Source organism: Pipra filicauda, unplaced genomic scaffold, assembly GCF_003945595.2.
Source record: "Pipra filicauda isolate LSUMZ 115617 unplaced genomic scaffold, ASM394559v2 scaffold587_size370460_pilon, whole genome shotgun sequence".
Taxonomy (NCBI): domain Eukaryota; kingdom Metazoa; phylum Chordata; class Aves; order Passeriformes; family Pipridae; genus Pipra; species Pipra filicauda.
This window is the reverse complement of record NW_024104739.1, coordinates 8,875-25,845: the sequence shown is the minus strand read 5'-3', so window position 1 is coordinate 25,845 and position 16,971 is coordinate 8,875. Positions and strand designations below refer to the sequence as shown.

General features: G+C 51.6%; 1 long non-coding RNA gene across 1 annotated transcript in view; it reads right to left on the bottom strand.

The window, feature by feature from the left end:
- Positions 1–13,634, bottom strand: part of LOC120324551 — a 53,584-nt gene extending 39,950 nt beyond the window's left edge. Inside the window, exon 1 of the long non-coding RNA XR_005565943.1 lies at positions 13,455–13,634. This is a non-coding gene — a long non-coding RNA (uncharacterized LOC120324551). The remainder of the gene's footprint in view (positions 1–13,454) is intronic.
- Positions 13,635–16,971: the final 3,337 nt, after the last annotated feature.

Here is a 16,971-nt window from a genome sequence, read left to right as displayed (position 1 = left end):
ACTGTTTTTCCTGATGGAAAGAGCTGCTGTTCCCTTTTTAAAGCCCTGCGATGCAATGGCTTGTACCACCTCCTGAAAAATTGAATCCAAATTAAGATTCTAGCACGACAAAATGTGCCACCACAGAAAACTTGCTCCCCAAGAAGTGCCCAGGTTGCCCCAACAACTACACCTGAAGCCAAAGGTTCCAGACTTTTTTTCCTGGTGGAAAGAGCTGCTGTTCCCTTTTTTCAGCCCTGCGATGCAATGGCCAGTCCCACCTTTAAAAAAGTTGAATCCAGATGAAGATTCCTACCAGACAAAACGTGCCACCATGAAAAGCTCTTCCTGCCCAAGAAGTACCCAGGCTGCCACACCAACTGCACCTCCAAGCCAAAGCTTCCAGACTTTTTTTCCTGGAGGAAAGAGCTGCTGTTCCCTTTTGTCAGCCCTGCGCTGCAATGGCCTGTCCCACCTTTTGAAAAATTGAATCCAAATGAAGATTCCTGCCAGACAAAAGGTACCACCACAGAAAGATCTTTGCTGCCCAAGAAGTGCCCAGGCTGCCCCACTAACGGCACCTCCAAGCCAAAGGTTCCAGACTTTCTTCCTAAGGGAAAGAGCTGCTGTTCCCCTTTTTTCAGCCCTGCGCTGCAATGGCCTGTCCCACCTCCTGAAAAATTTACTCCAAATGAATATTGCTGCCAGACAAAAGGTGCCGCCATGGAAAGCTCTTCCTGCCCAAGAATTATCCAGGCTGCCCCACCAACTGCTCCTCAAATCCAAAGCTTCCAGACAGTTTTTCCTGGTAGAAAGAGCTGCTGTTCCCTTTTTTCAGCCCTACGATGCAACGGCCTGTCCCACCTTTTAAAAAATTCAATACAAATGAAGATTCGTGCCAGACAAAAGGTGCCACCACAGAAAACTCTTGCTGCCCAAGAAGTGCCCAGGCTGCCCCAACAACTGCACCTCAAATCCAAAGCTTCCAGACTTTTTTCCTAAGGGAAAGAGCTGCTGTTCCCTTTTTCCAGCCCTGCGATGCAATGGCCTGTTCCACCTTTTAAAAAATTCAATCCAAGTGAAGATTCCTGCCAGACAAAAGGTGCCACCACAGAAAACTCTTGCTGCCCAAGAAATGCCCAGGCTGCCCCAACAACTACACCTGAAGCCAAAGGTTCCAGACTTTTTTTCCTTAGGGAAAGAGCTGCTGTTCCCTTTTTTCAGCCCTGCGATGCAATGGCCAGTCCCACTTTTAAAAAAATTAAATCCAAATGAAGGTTGCTGCCAGAAAAATGTTGCCACCACAGGAAGATCTTTGTCGCCCAAGAAGTGCCCAGGCTGCCCCAACAACTGCACCTCCAAGCCAAAGCTTCCAGATTTTTTACTGGTGGAAAGAGCTCCTGTTCCCTTTTTTTAGCCCTGCGATGCAATGGCCTGTTCCACCTCCATAAAAAATTTACTCCAAATGTAGATTACTTCCCGACAAAAGGTGCCACCACAGAAAACTCTTGCTCCCCAAGAAGTTCCCAGGCTACCCCAACAACTACACCTGAAGCCCAAGGTTCCAGACTTTTTTTCCTGGTGGAAAGAGCTGCTGTTCCCTTTTTTCACCCCTGCGCTGCAATGGCCTGTCCCACCTCCTGAGAAATTTACTCCAAATTAAGATTACTGCCAGAGAAAAGGTGCCACCACAGAAAACTCTTGCTGCCCAAGAAGTGCCCAGGCTGACCCACAAACTGCACCTCCAAGCCAAAGCTTCCAGACTTTTTTCCTGGTGGAAAGGGCTGCAGTTCCCTTTGTTCAGCCCTGCGCTACAATGGCCGGTCCCACATCCTGAAAAATTTAATCCAGATTAAGATTCTAGCCAGACAAAAGGTGCCACCACAGAAAACTCTTGCTGCCCAAGAAGTTGTTAGGCTGCCCCAACAACTACACCTGAAGCCCAAGGTTCCAGACTTTTTTTCCTGATGGAAAGAGCTGCTGTTCCCTTTTTTCAACCCTGCGCTGCAATGGCCTGTCCCACCTCCTGAAAAATTGAATCCAAATGAAGACTCCTGCCAGACAAAAGGTGCCACCACAGGAAGGTCTTGCTGCCCAAGAATTGCCCAGGTTGCCCCACCAACTGCACCTCCAAACCAAAGCTTCCAGACTTTTTTCCTGGTGGAAAGGGCTGCAGTTCCCTTTGTTCAGCCCTGTGCTACAATGGCCGGTCCCACATCCTGAAAAATTTAATCCAGATTAAGATTCTAGCCAGACAAAAGGTGCCACCACAGAAAACTCTTGCTGCCCAAGAAGTTGTTAGGCTGCCCCAACAACTGCACCTCAAATCCAAAGCTTCCAGACTGTTTTTCCTGGTGGAAAGAGCTGCTGTTCCCTTCTTTCAGCCCTGCGCTGAAATGGCCGGTCCCACCTCTTGAAAAATAGAATCCAAATGAAGATTCCTGCCAGACAGAAGGTGTCACCACAGAAAGCTCTTTGCTGCCCAAGAAGTACCCAGGCTGCCCCACCAACTGCACCTCCAAGCCAAAGGTTCCAGACTTTTTTTCCTGGTGGAAAGAGCTGCTGTTCCCTTTTTTCAGCCCTGCACTTCAATGGCCTGTCCCTCCTTTTGAAAAATTTACTCCAAATGAAGATTCGTGCCAGACAAAAGGTGCCACCACAGAAAACTCTTGCTGCCCAAGAATTGCCCAGGTCTCAGATAACAGATTTTACTCTCCTCATCATTTTCTTGTCCTACTGAAAGTGGCTAAATACACTGGTACCAAGGAAAGCACCTGAACAGCCACTCCAGCAGGCCAAAATCTATAGGCATAACTGCACCACAATGCACAGGTCACAGATTATTTTGCTGAAATCTAACATTACTAAGCAATTGGTTTTACCTTGTAAACTGATAACTTTTTTTTTCCTAATTTGTTTCCTCTTTTATTTTGCTTCAGCTAGTTTTGATTTTATCCTATTCAAGTTTTGCCTCCTTCATGTTCTGAGATATTCTAATAAAACTAACAGGTGGACCCTGGATGGCTCTATTTCTTGGCAAGTTTTTTTAAGGAATGAATTCAGGTCACACTGTCTTTCTTTTTCCCTGTTTCAGTTTTTGCTTTCTTAAAGAAAAGCAGTAAAGCAGGACAATGATGCCCCCTTTAAGTTGGCTCTGAAGCACGTACATACCGCCCGTCACCCTCCTCACAAACTACAACTAATTTTATTCATAATAAACTCCCAAGCTAGAGATGAGGCAAGTCGTAACAAGGTAAGTGTACCGGAAGGTGCACTTAGTCTACCAAGACGTAGCTATAATAAAAGCATTCAGCTTACACCTGAAAGATATCTGTTTCTACCAGATCGCCTTGAAGCCTAGCTCTAGCTCTTCTACCAAATTACATATGGACCATATTATGTCACCCACCAAATCAAAGCATTCTCTCACTCAACCTAGTATAGGCGATAGAAAGGTAAACTCAAGACGCGATAGAGATCATGTACCGTAAGGGAAATATGAAATAGCAATGACAAACCAAGCACTAAATAGCAAAGACCAACCCTTGTACCTTTTGCATCATGATTTAGCAAGAACTGCCCAAGCAAAAAGCCAATTTAAGTTTGCCACCCCGAAACCCAAGCGAGCTACTTATGAGCAGCTATTTACTGAGCAAACCCATCTCTGTTGCAAAAGAGTGGGATGACTCGCTAGTAGAGGTGAAAAGCCAATCGAACTGGGTGATAGCTGGTTGCCTATGAGACGAATCTTAGTTCCCTCTTAATTCACCCCCTAGGACTACACTCAACCCACATGAAGCGAATTAAGGGTTATTTAAAGGAGGTACAGCTCCTTTAAAAAAGAATACACTCTCCCCCAGCGGATAAGTTAAATTACACCTTAACTGTGGGCCTTCAAGCAGCCACCATTAAAGAGTGCGTCAAAGCTCTACACCTAAAAATCCAAACCTTCTTATGACTCCCTCCTCCCCAATAGGCCAACTTATGAGAAGTTTAAATCATCTTTAGATGTCAGAGATGTTTCAATTGTTGGGCTTTTCATTCTAGTTTGTGCAATTATAGTATACCTGATATACCAAACCAAGACCAAGAATTACCGAGAAGGCATCCAGGATTCTGCCCCAGGGGTGGAAAACCTCGAGTGGCATGGGTTATGGGAGGACATGGGCAAATTCTTAGAAAGTTGCTCAGCTCCCATAACATGGAAGCTCACCCTTGAACAACTCCTGAACCCTACAAAAATAATGAAAGCTGTGAGGGAGAGAGGTCGTGATGGATCCATGGAGAAGCAGTTGGCAGCTGCATGTGGGGCTTTGGCCATTGCCTACAGGAAGTTGCTCGGTATGGTGCAGCACTTCCAGGGGAAAGGAAAAGATGAGAACAAAATGCCTAATACCAAGGTGACTCAGGATAAGGCCAAAACTAAGGGGCAGACCAAGCCAACGGAGGTTGCCCCTATCCAAAGGAAGAAATATAAAGCCAAATCAGTTCGCCCAGTTGACGATGATGTAGAGGCAGGATCCTCACAAGTGGCTGCTCCAGAGCCAGAAATCATCACTGAGTCTTTATCATATAATAACCTCCGGAACTTACAGACAGACGTTGCTCGTTGTCCAAGTGAGCCCGTTCTGGCCTGGATGATCCGAGTTTGGGACTCTACAGGTGATGCAGTAAACCTTGATGACGGTGAAGCGAGGTTCCTGAGATCTATTGCCCAAGATGTGGGTATTGAGGAGGCGTTTGTGAGGGAATCGAAGTTCCTGTCTCTCTGGGCACGGCTTTTGGACGGTGTGAGGGAGAGGTTCATTTACAGAGGTTCTTTGCAGGCAGATCATTATACCAAAAGTTGGAAGACCATAGAAGAAGGAATCCTATGGCTGAGAGAAATGGCATTGCTGGAAGTATTGTTTGGAGGGGATGGGCAACCTACCAACAATCCTGACAAGGTTAAGTGTACACCACAGATGTGGTGGAGCTTCACACGTATGGGGCCGTCCACACATAAAGGTTACCTGACATCACTGCAGGTTGGAGAGAAGCGGGAGCCAGTGATGTCTGTAAAAAATAAACTTCAGTTGTACGACAGTATGATCGAAGGACAACTACAGGCTGCATCTCCTCTGTAGAGACAATGATTAATGAGCTCAAGGAATTAACTACAGGGTTGAAAGAGTGGATTGAAGGAAACAATTTCCATATGGCCCCAGTGAGAACCAGACGCCCTCCAGCCAGAGAGAGCAGACAGACCTCATGAACTGAGTTGTGGTACTTCCTAACTGACCATGGAGAAGACATGAGACGGTGGGACAGGAAAACTACCTGGGCCCTAGCAGCCCGAGTACAGAGTTGAAAGAGAAAGAAAAGGGGAAGTCTGCGAAAGTGAGTGCTGTACCAGTATCCTGCGGGCAGGGATCTGACTCGCTAGAGGGCACCTCCCGTCGACATTCAGAAGAGGAAAACAGTGATTGGCAGGATGAAGACGAATGTTAGAGGGACCCTGCCTCTAGCCAGGTAGAGGCACGGGACAACTGTGTCTATTGGACTGTGTGGATCAGATGGCCTGGCACGTCAGACCCACAGAAATATCAGGCTTTTGTTGATACTGGCGCTCAGTGTACGTTAATGCCCTCAGGACATGTGGGACCAGAGACTATTTCCATTTCTGGGTGACTGGAGGGTCTCAAGAGTTGACCATGGTGGAAGCTGAGGTGAGCTTGACCGGGAAAGACTGGCAGAAACACCCCATTGTGACTGGTCCAGATGCCCCATGTATCCTGGGCATTGACTATCTCAAGAACAGGTACTTCAAGGACCCCAAAGGACATAGATGGGCTTTTGGAATAGCTGCTGTGGAGATGGAGGCGGCTAAACAGTTGAACTGGTTGCCTGGTCTCTTGGAGAGCCCTTCAGCTGTGGGGTTGCTGAAAGTCAAGGAACAGCAGGTGCCAATCGCCACCACAATAGTGCATCGCCGGCAGTACCGGATGAACCGAGACTCTGTGGTTCTCATCCATAAGATGATCCGTGAGCTGGAGAGCCAAGGGGTGATCAGCAAGACCCATTCACCTTTCAACAGTCCCATCTGGCTTGTGCGTAAGTCTAACGGAGAATGGAGACTGACTGTGGACTACCGTGGCTTGAATGGAGCGACCCCACCTCTGAGTGCTGCTGTTCGAGACATGTTGGAGCTCCAGTATGAGCTTGAGTCCAAGACAGCGAAGTGGTATGCCACTATTGACATCGCAAACGCATTCTTCTCCATTCCCTTAGCAGCGGAGTGCAGGCCACAGTTCGCTTTCACCTGGAGAGGCGTGCAGTACACTTGGAACTGACTGCCCCAGGGTTGGAAACACAGTCCCACCATCTGCCACGGACTGATCCAGGCCACACCAGAGAAGGGTGAGGCTCCAGAACACCTGCAGTACATTGATGACATCATCATATGGGGGGACACAGCAGAGGAGGTTTCCGAGAAAGGGAAGAAAATCATCCAGATCCTCCTGGGAGCTGGTTTTGCCATAAAGAAGAGTAAGGTTAAGGGGCCTGCCCGAGAGATCCAGTTCCTGGGGGTGAAATGGCAAGATGGGCGCCATCAGGTCCTGACAGAAGTCATCAATAAGATCACAGCAATGGCCCCACTGACCAGCAAGAAGGAAACGCAAGCTTTTCTGAGTGCCATAGGTTTCTGGAAGATGCACATCCCGGAGTACAGTCAAATTGTAAGTCCTCTCTATCTGGTAACCCGAAAAAAGAATGATTTCCAGTTGAGCCCAGAACAGCAACAAGCATTCAAACAGATTAAATGAGAGATTGCACATGCTGTAGCCCTTGGGCCAGTTAGGACGGGGACAGATGTGAAAAATGTACTCTATTCTGCAGCTGGGAATAAAGGTCTCTCCTGGAGCCTCTGGCAAAAGGTGCCTAGCGAGACCCGAGGCCACCCACTTGGGTTCTGGAGCCAAAGTTACAGAGGATCTGAAGCCAACTACACCCCAACAGAGAAGGAGATCCTAGCGGCTTATGAAGGAGTACAAGCTGCCTCAGAGGTGATTGGCACAGAACAGCTGCTCCTGGTACCTCAACTACCAGTGCTGAACTGGATGTTTAAGGGAAAGGTGCCCACTACACATCATGCCACTGATGCTACATGGAGTAAGTGGATCGCTCTGCTCATGCAGCGTGCCCATATTGGAAATCTGAATCGCCCTGGGATCCTAGAAGTCATCACAAATTGGCCGGAAGGTGAGAGTTTTGGTCTAGCAGATGAGGAAGAAGAAGAGCAGGTGGTACAGGCTGAGGAAGCCCCAGAATTCAATAAACTACCGAAAGAAGAAGCACGCTACACCCTCTTCACTGACAGTTCCTGCCGCCTTGTAGGAATGAAGCGTAAATGGAAAGCAACTGTATGGAGACCCACCCGACAAGTTTCAGAAGCTACTGAAGGGGAAGGAGAATCGAGTCAATTCGCAAAGCTCAAAGCTGTCCAGCTGGCATTGGACATTGCTGAATGGGAGAAGTGGCCAAAGCTTTACATCTACACTGACTCGTGGATGGTAGCCAATGTTCTGTGGGGATGGTTGGACAGATGGAAGAAGGCCAATTGGAAATGCGGGGGAAAACCCATCTGGGCCGCTGATACGTGGCAAGACATTGCTACCTGGACAGAGAAGCTCACTGTGAGAGTCCCTCACGTAGACGCCCATGTGCTCAAAGGCCGAGCCAATGAGGAGCATCGCAGCAATGAACAGGCAGACCGAGCTCCATGAGTCAAGGTGTCACAGGTGGACCTGGACTGGCAGAACAAGGGAGAGTTGTTCCTAGCATGGTGGGTCCATGATGCCTCAGGCCATCAGGGCAGAGATGCCACCCATAGATGGGCACGAGACCGAGGGGTGGACTTAACCAAGGACATTATTTCCCAGGTTATCCATGACTGTGAGACCTGCGCTGCCATTAAACAGGTTAAGAGACTGAAGCCCCTATGGTATAGTGGACGTTGGAGTAAGTATAGATATGGGGAGGCCTGGCAAGTTGATTACATCACACTGCCACGAACCCACCAAGGCAAGCGCTATGTGCTCACCATGGTGGAAGCCACCACTGGATGGCTGGAGACGTAACCGGTGCCCCATGTCACTGCTCGAAATACCATCCTGGGCCTTGAAAAGCAAGTCCTGTGGCGACATGGCACCCCTGAGCACATCGAGTCAGATAATGGAACTCATTTCAAGAACAGCTTAGTTGCCACCTGGGCGGAGGAGCATGGCATCAAGTGGGTGTACCACATCCCATACCATGCAGTAGCTGCAGGGAAAGTAGAACGGCATAATGGACTGTTGAATACTACCCTGAAGGCGTTGAGTGGAGGGACAGACAAGCACTGGGATCAGCATCTAGCAGAGGCTACATGGTTAGTCAACACCAGAGGCTCCATCAGCCGAGCCGGCCCTGCCCAATCCCTTCACACCGTGGATGGAGATAAGGTCCCCGTGATTCACGCGAGGGGTATGTTGGGGAAAAAGGTTTGGATTAACCCTGCCTCGAGCAAAGGCAAACCCATTAGTGGGATTGTTTTTGCCCAAGGACCTGGTTGCACCTGGTGGGTGATGCAGGAAGAGGGAGAAACTTGGTGTGTACCTCAAGGGGACCTTATTTTCGGGTGAACTGGCTGTAATTGTATATTTGCATCTGTATGTAACTCTGTACCTGTATCTGTTTTTGTATATATCTATTAGCAGATGTGTACATAGTTAGAATAATGCATGTAGGTCTGAAGTTCAAAGACTCAATCTGATAAAGTGTGGTAGCATGGGAAAGAAAAATTAGGGGTGGATAATGTTATAGGTTAGGACTTCAGGAAAATTTGTCTTTCCCCTGCCCCCTTGTGCTGGTTTAAGAGTTAACCAGCAGGGGAAATGAACTCAACTCAAAGGAGAGATTATAAATCAGAATAACAATTTACTAAAATAATACAGTAAGTACAATCAATCAAACAAACAATTGGTCTTAACCCACAAAACCCAAATGTATAACCCAGTACCCTGGGGCATGAACAAAGTGGTGTTCCTTGGGCCCCGCTTGAGTCCAAAGTAAAGGGAGAGGGGAAGAACCTGCTGGTGGGAGAGCTGTTGCAGTCTGGTCAAAGTGGTGACTGCAGTGAGATGCTGGGGGAAGAGCTGTTGCAGTCTGGTCAAAGTGGTGATTGCAGTGAGATGCTGGGGGAAGAGTTGTTGCAGTCTTTCTCTGGATCCCACAGAGTGGTTGAAAAATGTTCTAAGACTCCAAGATTATATATCCTCCAGTTCAGGCAGAAATGCTCAGTGCTTCTTTCAGGGCGGGATGTTCCACAAAGGGTGTGAGGACAAGAGCATCCTCCTATCTCACAGGCCTCTTAACACCTAGTTTATAGCCTGAGGAGTCAGGCTCTATGGGCAGAGGGTGCAAATAGTCTATTCACAACAGTTTCTGGGAAATGGCATGGAAGGCTATAGAATACACAGTTTTGGGTTACACCCATGCCATGATGAACTGGTCTCAGTTGTCCTAACTAGGACACCCCTCCTCTCACTGTAGGAAAAACGGAGTTTGAGTGAAAAAGGGGGAAGGGAGGTCATTAGTTTTACAAAAGATGTACCTGGTTGAGCTGGCCGGGTCATTAGATTTACAAAAGATGTACCCTGGCCTTGCTGATGGGTGATTTAGAGAGACTGCGGAGAGAGGAACTGCTGTTTTTTGGGACTTTTTGGTGGGTGTGTGTTCGGAGGGGAGAGAGGGCAGACGGCTGGGTTCTGTCGCCGGGACAGAGTCAGGGGGGTATCCAGGGATCTCTAGAGGAAGAGCTACTGAGAGCCCAGGCTCCAGTGGCAATCAGAAGGCCTGACCACCAGCCCTGCACCGCCACTGCCTCGTGACACCTGCCGGGAGCTACTGGTTGTTTTTTTTCCTTCTCTTCATCAGAGAGGTCTGTGTTTGCTGGGAGGAGAGGGCAAAGCCTTGGAACGTTGTCACCTGGGAACAGTGAGTCCTGTTGAGGGGTGAACTGCTGAGGGGAGGGTCCCCCACCCCGTTGTCGGCTCCCTGCACGACCCGAGACCACCCCCCAGACCCCTCTCCCTGCACGGTGACCGCCAGAGATCCCATAGTGCCTCCTGCCGACCACGACAGAGAACTGCAGGCCCTACATCTTCGGCGGTCCAACAGCGCCCCCTGCAGGCCACGATTAGGACTGTGCTAAAGGACAGAGAAGTACACATTTAGACTTTTTTGTTGTTTGGGTTTTTTTCTTTCTTTTTCTAGGATTGCTGTCTAGTTCTTTTGTGTTTTTGTTACTGTTTTTTGCCAACATACATATATCTTTTAATAAAGGGTTGTTATTTCTTCTGTTTTTTCCACATTTTCCTCGAGTAAAGCCCCTTAATTTTGATATTCCAATTGCTGAGAGAGAGGAGTTTGGTCTACCTCATAACTCATCCTCTTTAGCAAACAGTCCAGTCTCATCAGACTGCGACAGTCAGGCAACTTCATAAACCAGTGTCTTACCCTGGCACTGAGACTTGGGAAACCACAGACAACTCTGATTCTAAGTCTGAGGAGAGACAGAAACCAGGAGACTTTGAAGTTCAACTGATGTTTCTACAGTCTCCCAGCTTTCCTCACATTAATTAAAACTGGCTCATGAGGATAATGAGGATGCAGCTTCTGCTATGGGGAATTCTAAGCATTCTGGGGTCAGCAAGACTGGTAAGTAATATTTGAGTGAATGGGGGGTTGTCTTGGGGGCTTGTTTCCCTTCTCTTTTCTGTCTCTCGGTTTCTCATTTTGTTTGCTACTTTCTTTGGAATAAATGTTGTTTTGTTCAGCTTTCAACTGTGTACTGGTTTCAGTTTTGGCAATCTCCGTGCTACACGCAGACATAACAAACAAATGACAGCATCAGCAGATGCCTTTCCATTCCTCTTTCCCTTCCCATTCCCCGTTCCTCTTCCCATTCCCACAGCCAACACACTATTTCACTTCTCACTTTAACAAAGCTCTTTTCTCCTTCAAGCCCCTCAAAGGTGCCAAGGCCACACAGGAGGCCACACACAAACAGTACTCCTCTTCCCACTTGACAACACCTTCCCCCTCACTGTTCTACAGGGAACACCAGGAATCTGCTTGCGGAGGCCTCTCGTTTCCCATCAGCAGCTCAGCACAAGGAGCAAAAGGAGTTCAAGCCTTAGGCCACAAGAGCTGACAGCGAGGAAATTTTGGGAGCAAACTAATGCTGCTAACATGGACCCAGCTGAATCCAGCACACGATCACAGAATCCCAGAGTCCTTCAGCTTGGAAAAGACCTCCAAGATCAGTGAGTCTTGTGCAGCCCCTCCCCGACCGCCTGCAGGGACTGGATGATGCTTTGCACAAGCACCAAAAGGAATACTGTGAAAGCCATGGCCTGCAGGAGGACACAGAGAAGGGCTTGGCTGGGGCTGGGAAGGAGGGAGCTGGCGCTGGGGGAGCGGGGACGGGAGCCTCGGGGATGTGGCGCAGAAAGGACAGGGGTCCAGGCAGCTGGCAGGTGGCAAGGCCTCACCCCCTGCCCCAGCAGCAGCACCGGGCCCTGCCCAAGGCACTCCTGCCAGGGGCTGGGCCCTGCAGGCAGGGGCAGAACCCACTCCCTGGGGCGGCCTTGCTGCCCCGGCCCTCGTCCGGCCCAGCCTCTCCCTGTGTGTGCACTCCCCACAGCACAGGCTGCACTGGGCAGCATCCCCTGATGGGCCCTGCAGAGCTGCCCCACGAGGACACTTCCCTTTTATGTCACAGGCGCCACAGCCTGTCCCAGCCAGCCCTGCCCATTGTCCCCACCCCGGCTCAGTGACTCACAGTGGCCCCTGGCAACCAAAGAACCAAAGCCCCACACCCCCAGAGTGCAGCCCCACCCATCTGCAAGGGGCACCCAAAGGGTTCCCTGCACAAAGCAGCCCCTCCAAACCCTTGTCAGATAGAAAACTGGGGGACATGACCCTTGGATGCTTTTAGTACAGAGGTACAGGTTTTCTTGAATAATGGAGGGGGTCACTTTTTTATTATTATATTTACAGTTATCCATTTGGGGACAGGATATCCTACAGGCTAATGTGGTGTCACATTTGGAGTGAAAAGTACTTTTCAAAGAAACTCAGGGTGCATGGGTGATGCAGAGGAAGCTGCCAATCACCCAGTGTGAAGCTCAACACTGCTTTGCACCAGCACTGCCCTTTCACACACATCTTTGGCAAAGACAAAGATGTCAGGGTTTAGTTTCTAAATCAGTAACACTTGACAAGATGTCTTTATGAACTGACAGCAAGAGAACTTAGGAGCAGCTTAGGGTTGGCAAGTGTAGGAGCCCAGAAGAGAAGGGGCTGATGGGTAGGTCGTGAACACTGACAGCTGGATGGTCGTGGAGCCGACCAAGGACTGCTGGTAAAATAGAAAGAACATGTGACTGGGGAAGGGGCAGCACTTTTCCCAGACAAACATCCTTGTTCCAGTTCCAACAGACACAAAAAACAAGTGACAGCATCAGCACAGAAGCTCCTCTTTGCCTTGCCTTGCCTTGCCAGACATGAAAGACATCACCTGCTGGACTCTGCCCAAACACCAGCCCCTCCTCTCCCTTGTCAACCACTCAACCACAGCCTGCACACACCCACACCTGCCAGGGCCAACTGGCTGTTTCTCTTCTCTTTTCTGCCTGGGGGCGAAGGAAGAAGGACAGGGAGGGCATTTACCTTCAGGCCAGAGGGAAGGGGAAGGAGATCCCCCCAAATCCATCCCCGGCAGGATGGGGGCTGGGGGGACATTGGGGGACCCCCAAGAGTATTTTCGAAGGGGGGGAAAGGATGGGGGCATCCACAGGGGGGTGGGGGGACCCAGGAATCTCGTGGTGGGACACTGGGGGGTTCCCAGTAGTTTCTTGGGGGAGTTGACCCTCAGCAGTCCGGGGGTGGGGGAAATGGACGGAGGAATCTGCTGTAAAGGCTTGGAGAGACCCAAAAGATTCTAGGAGGGGGTCGGGAGGGGCCCAGGAGTCCTGAAGAGGGTTTGGGGGTCCCCAGGAGGGAGTTTGGGGGTCTGAGGTGGTCCCAGGAGATTTTCAAGGGTTAAGGGGACGCACAGGAGATTTGGGGGGAAGGGGGAAAGACGGAGGGGAGGCCCCCAGGAGGGGGGCTTTCGGAGGGTCCCCAGGACTCTTGGGGGGGATCTGGGCAGTTCCCAAGAGTCTTGGGGGAGATTTGGAGGGGTCACCAGGAGCCCCCGGACCCCCCGAACTCACCCGACACCACCATGGCCTCGTTGGGGCCGCACGTGAAAAACCTCTCAGCGGGGGAGACCCTGGGGCCGGGATCGATCGGGACCAATCGGGGTCAATCGTGATCCCTCCTCCCCCCCCACCGCCCCGCTCCCGGCAGCCCCCGCGGAAGTATCGACCTTCTATTGGATGACTCACCGGCGCGAGGAGAGGGGCCCAGCTGAATTTGGCAATGACGTCATTCCAGCACAGCCGTTCTATTGGCTGCGACCCACGAGGGAGCCCCAGAACCTGTTCATGGCGTGGGGGGGAAGGAGAGCCGGCATGGCCAGGAAAGGGGGTGCAGAGGGTGTTCCAGTGCCCAGGAAAGGGGTAAAAACGTTCCCCCCTCTCTCCCAGTGCCCCCCCAGCCCATCCCAGTGTCTCCCCTCTCTCCCAGTGCCCCCGTCCATCGAGCTCCCAGCCCGGCCCTGCCCCCTGCTCTGCTCCGGCCTGGATTTCTCCCCTGCAGGGGCAGCTGAGGCGGCTCCAGGGCGGGCGGGAGCTTTGGGGGCAGGGGGTGGCTCCCGACGTGCTGCTGGAACCGCCCCTGGCAGGGCGGGCCCGTCAGCCTGGGGCACCTCCTCAGCCGAGCCTGGGGGACGGGCCGGCAACTGGGAGGGGCTTTGGGGAGGAATGGGGAGGCTGAGAAGGGGTTGGGGGTCGTGGAGGTAAGTGGGAAGGGGTTTGGGGAGCTTGGGGGGTTGGGAGGGAGGTTGGGGAGATTGGGGCAACTGTGAGGGGTTTTGGGGAATCGTTGGGGGTGTGGGAAGGGACTGGGAGAGAGTTTGGGGGCATCCTCGAGGGGAAGGGGGCAACTAGGAGAGGGTCTGAGGGGTCCTGGGAGGGCTGGAGGTAACTGGGAGGGGTTTGGGGGCATCTTGTGGGGTTTTGTGGGTCTGGGAGGCAGTCTGGGGGCCTTGGAGGGTTTGAGGGCAAGTTGGGAGTGTCCTGTGGGACCAGGATGGGATTCGAGGGCTCCTGGAGGGGCTGGGAGGGGTTTATGCCTTTATACTGTGGGCATTGTCTAGTATTGATGGGGGTAATCGGTGAGCTGACTGTTTCATAATCACCCAAATTTTGACAAGACTTTGAAGGTGGTGAACCTCAGTTTGAAGCAGCTCATTTTTAGCAACAAGTTTATCCGATTTTTCTCCCGTTTCCCTCTCAAAGGCTAACGATGACTTCAACACCACATTTTCTGATTTCAGAACAGTAGACTCAATATCAGAAATCCATTCATGACTTCCCTGTCAGCACTCCATGCGGATGTCTGTGCACTCACTTTGGCCTGAGAGAAACCTGCCTGTTTGCAGGGCACTGACTGGGCAACTTTTCTTTTTGCGGGTGGAAAAGGGCAGATCAAGAGAAAACAGATGGGTCCAGCAGAAGTGATGCTGCTTCTGTCAAAAGCAGAGCAGAGGCCGAAAGCACTTTAAGAAGTTGCTTGCAGAAGCACTGTGCATTCCAAGTTACAGCTCAGCAGTCTCAGTGACTTGTGCAACATGAGAGCTCCTTTTCCATTTCTCAACCCCCAGATTCCTCAGAAGTAGGAAACTGAAAACACTGCCTCAGAAAAGCTCCTTTCCTTCCTAATAATTGTGCTTTGTCCTTCCCATTTGACAGTGGTCTTGGAAATGTGCTGGTGTGATCTGGATCTGTGAGCAGCCCTGACCTCCCACAGCACTCATCCAACGGCAGGAAGACCCTGCCTGGCTCCTGCTAGGGTTCTCGCCACCCACCGACAGTTTCTCCCTGCAGAGGTGTGGGCAACTACCCAGGCAGGATGAGACCTGAGCCCGGCAGGCAGCAGGGTCCCTGCCCTGACACGAAGAACCCCGGAGCACAGGGACCCTGCTCTGCAGGACAGCCCCGGGCACCCCTGGCTGCACCTTCCCAGCCCGCAGCCATCCCTGGGAGAAGGAGCCCACCTGCACTGTCCCTCTGACGGTGCTGCAGGGAAGGCCTGCCCTGGAGAACATCCTCCTCCTGTGCAACAGAGAAACTGGGAGAGTCCTGACAGAGGTGCAAGGCTGTGGGATGTGGTAGCTTTAGGAGATTCCTCCAGGAACACAAGGGACATTGCCCTGCACCTGTAGACTCACTCTGCAGAGGAGTGTGAAGTCGTGTCCCCAAGGGAAGTCTCAGCTGAACACCTCCCATCTTTCCGCTGCCTTTAACCTCCCTCTGCCTTGCTTCTCTTCTCTCGTGGCTACAGGCAGTGCCCTCGGCCCTGCTGGGCTGTGCAGAGGAGCTGCTCCTGGGCAGAGCTGTCTCTCTGCAGTGCTGCCCGCTTGCCAGGAGCTCCCTGTGTGCCAGGAGCCCGACCCAGCTGAGCAGCACAGCAAGAGCCAAAGGCAGCCCTTTGCCCCTCTGGGTTCCCCGCAGGTGTCCCTGGGGCTCCAGGGGAACCTGCTGTGGAACAGGCTGAACAAAACAATGATGTTCCCTCTTCTCCCCTCTTCAGTGACACTTCTTTCCAGCAGTGACATTTCTCCCCTTAGAAAATTAAAAGGGTAAGATGATCACCTTTTCTAGTTTCTTCATTACACAGGATGCCAGGAGGGTGACAGCAAAGGATCTGATAACTCCCTGGCAGAGTGGGGGTTTTCCTGGAGTCACACACAGAAATGTGTCAGGGCTCTGAGAGGTATCCACCTCTGAGCTGGACTGATGCACTGCTCACACACACTGGGGTGTTCAGAGACATGAGTCCTTCCCTCGCACACACCCAGGCAGTTCATTGCAGCAGGGGCAGGGTCTCCCTGGGCTCCTGCTGCCACTCCCAGAGCCTGGAGCCACCTCTGCCCTGTAGTGCTCCCACCCTGCCCACTCCTACACTTCAGATGAACACTGGGGTTTTCTACTCCCTGGAACTGCCCAGTCCAGTCCCTCCCCGGTCCCCCCATCTCCCTGCCCCGCCCCAGCCCAGCAGAGCAGCACAGTCGTTTCTGGTCCTGCAGTAAGAAGGGGAGGAAATAGAGGACAGGGACAGTGACTGTGTGTCTGGACTGCTCAGGAGATCATCAGCTCAGGTGGCAGCTCCTGCAGCCCCAGGGCCAGACTCGCTTCCCAGTGGCCCAGGCAGATGCTGCCATGTGGGCACAAGCTCTGCTGCCCAGGAGGGTCCTGTAGTGCAGAGCTTTGCAGATGGCCACATAGCGGTCGTAGGACATGATGGTGAGAAGGGCAACCTCTGCTGTGATCAAGAAGAAAAGCAAGAACACCTGTGCAGCTCATCCTGAGCAGGAGATGCCCCTGGTGTTCCAGAGGGAATTGACCATGGCTTTGGGGACGGTGGTGCAGATGCAGCCCAGGTGCATGAGGGAGAGGTGGAGGAGCAAGAAGTCCCTGGGGCTGTGCAGGTGGTGGTGGCAGGCTACGGCGCTGAGGATGAGGCTGTTGCCCAGGAGGGTAGCCTGGGAGAGGCCCAGGAAGAAGCAGAAGTGCAAGAGCTGCAGCCCTCGCATGCCAGGAGGAGGAAGTGTGGGATGGAGCTGCTGTTGGACAGGAGCTTCCTCCGGGCATCAGGAAGTGTCCAAGGAGGAAAAGGCAGCAGAAATTTTGGGGACATATTTCCTAGACCAAAGCCCATGAATTCCTCTGAGCATCTACTCTCATCCCAAGTATCTGCAATCACACATATGTAGTTTCTGGACTGTAGAAGACAGGTTTA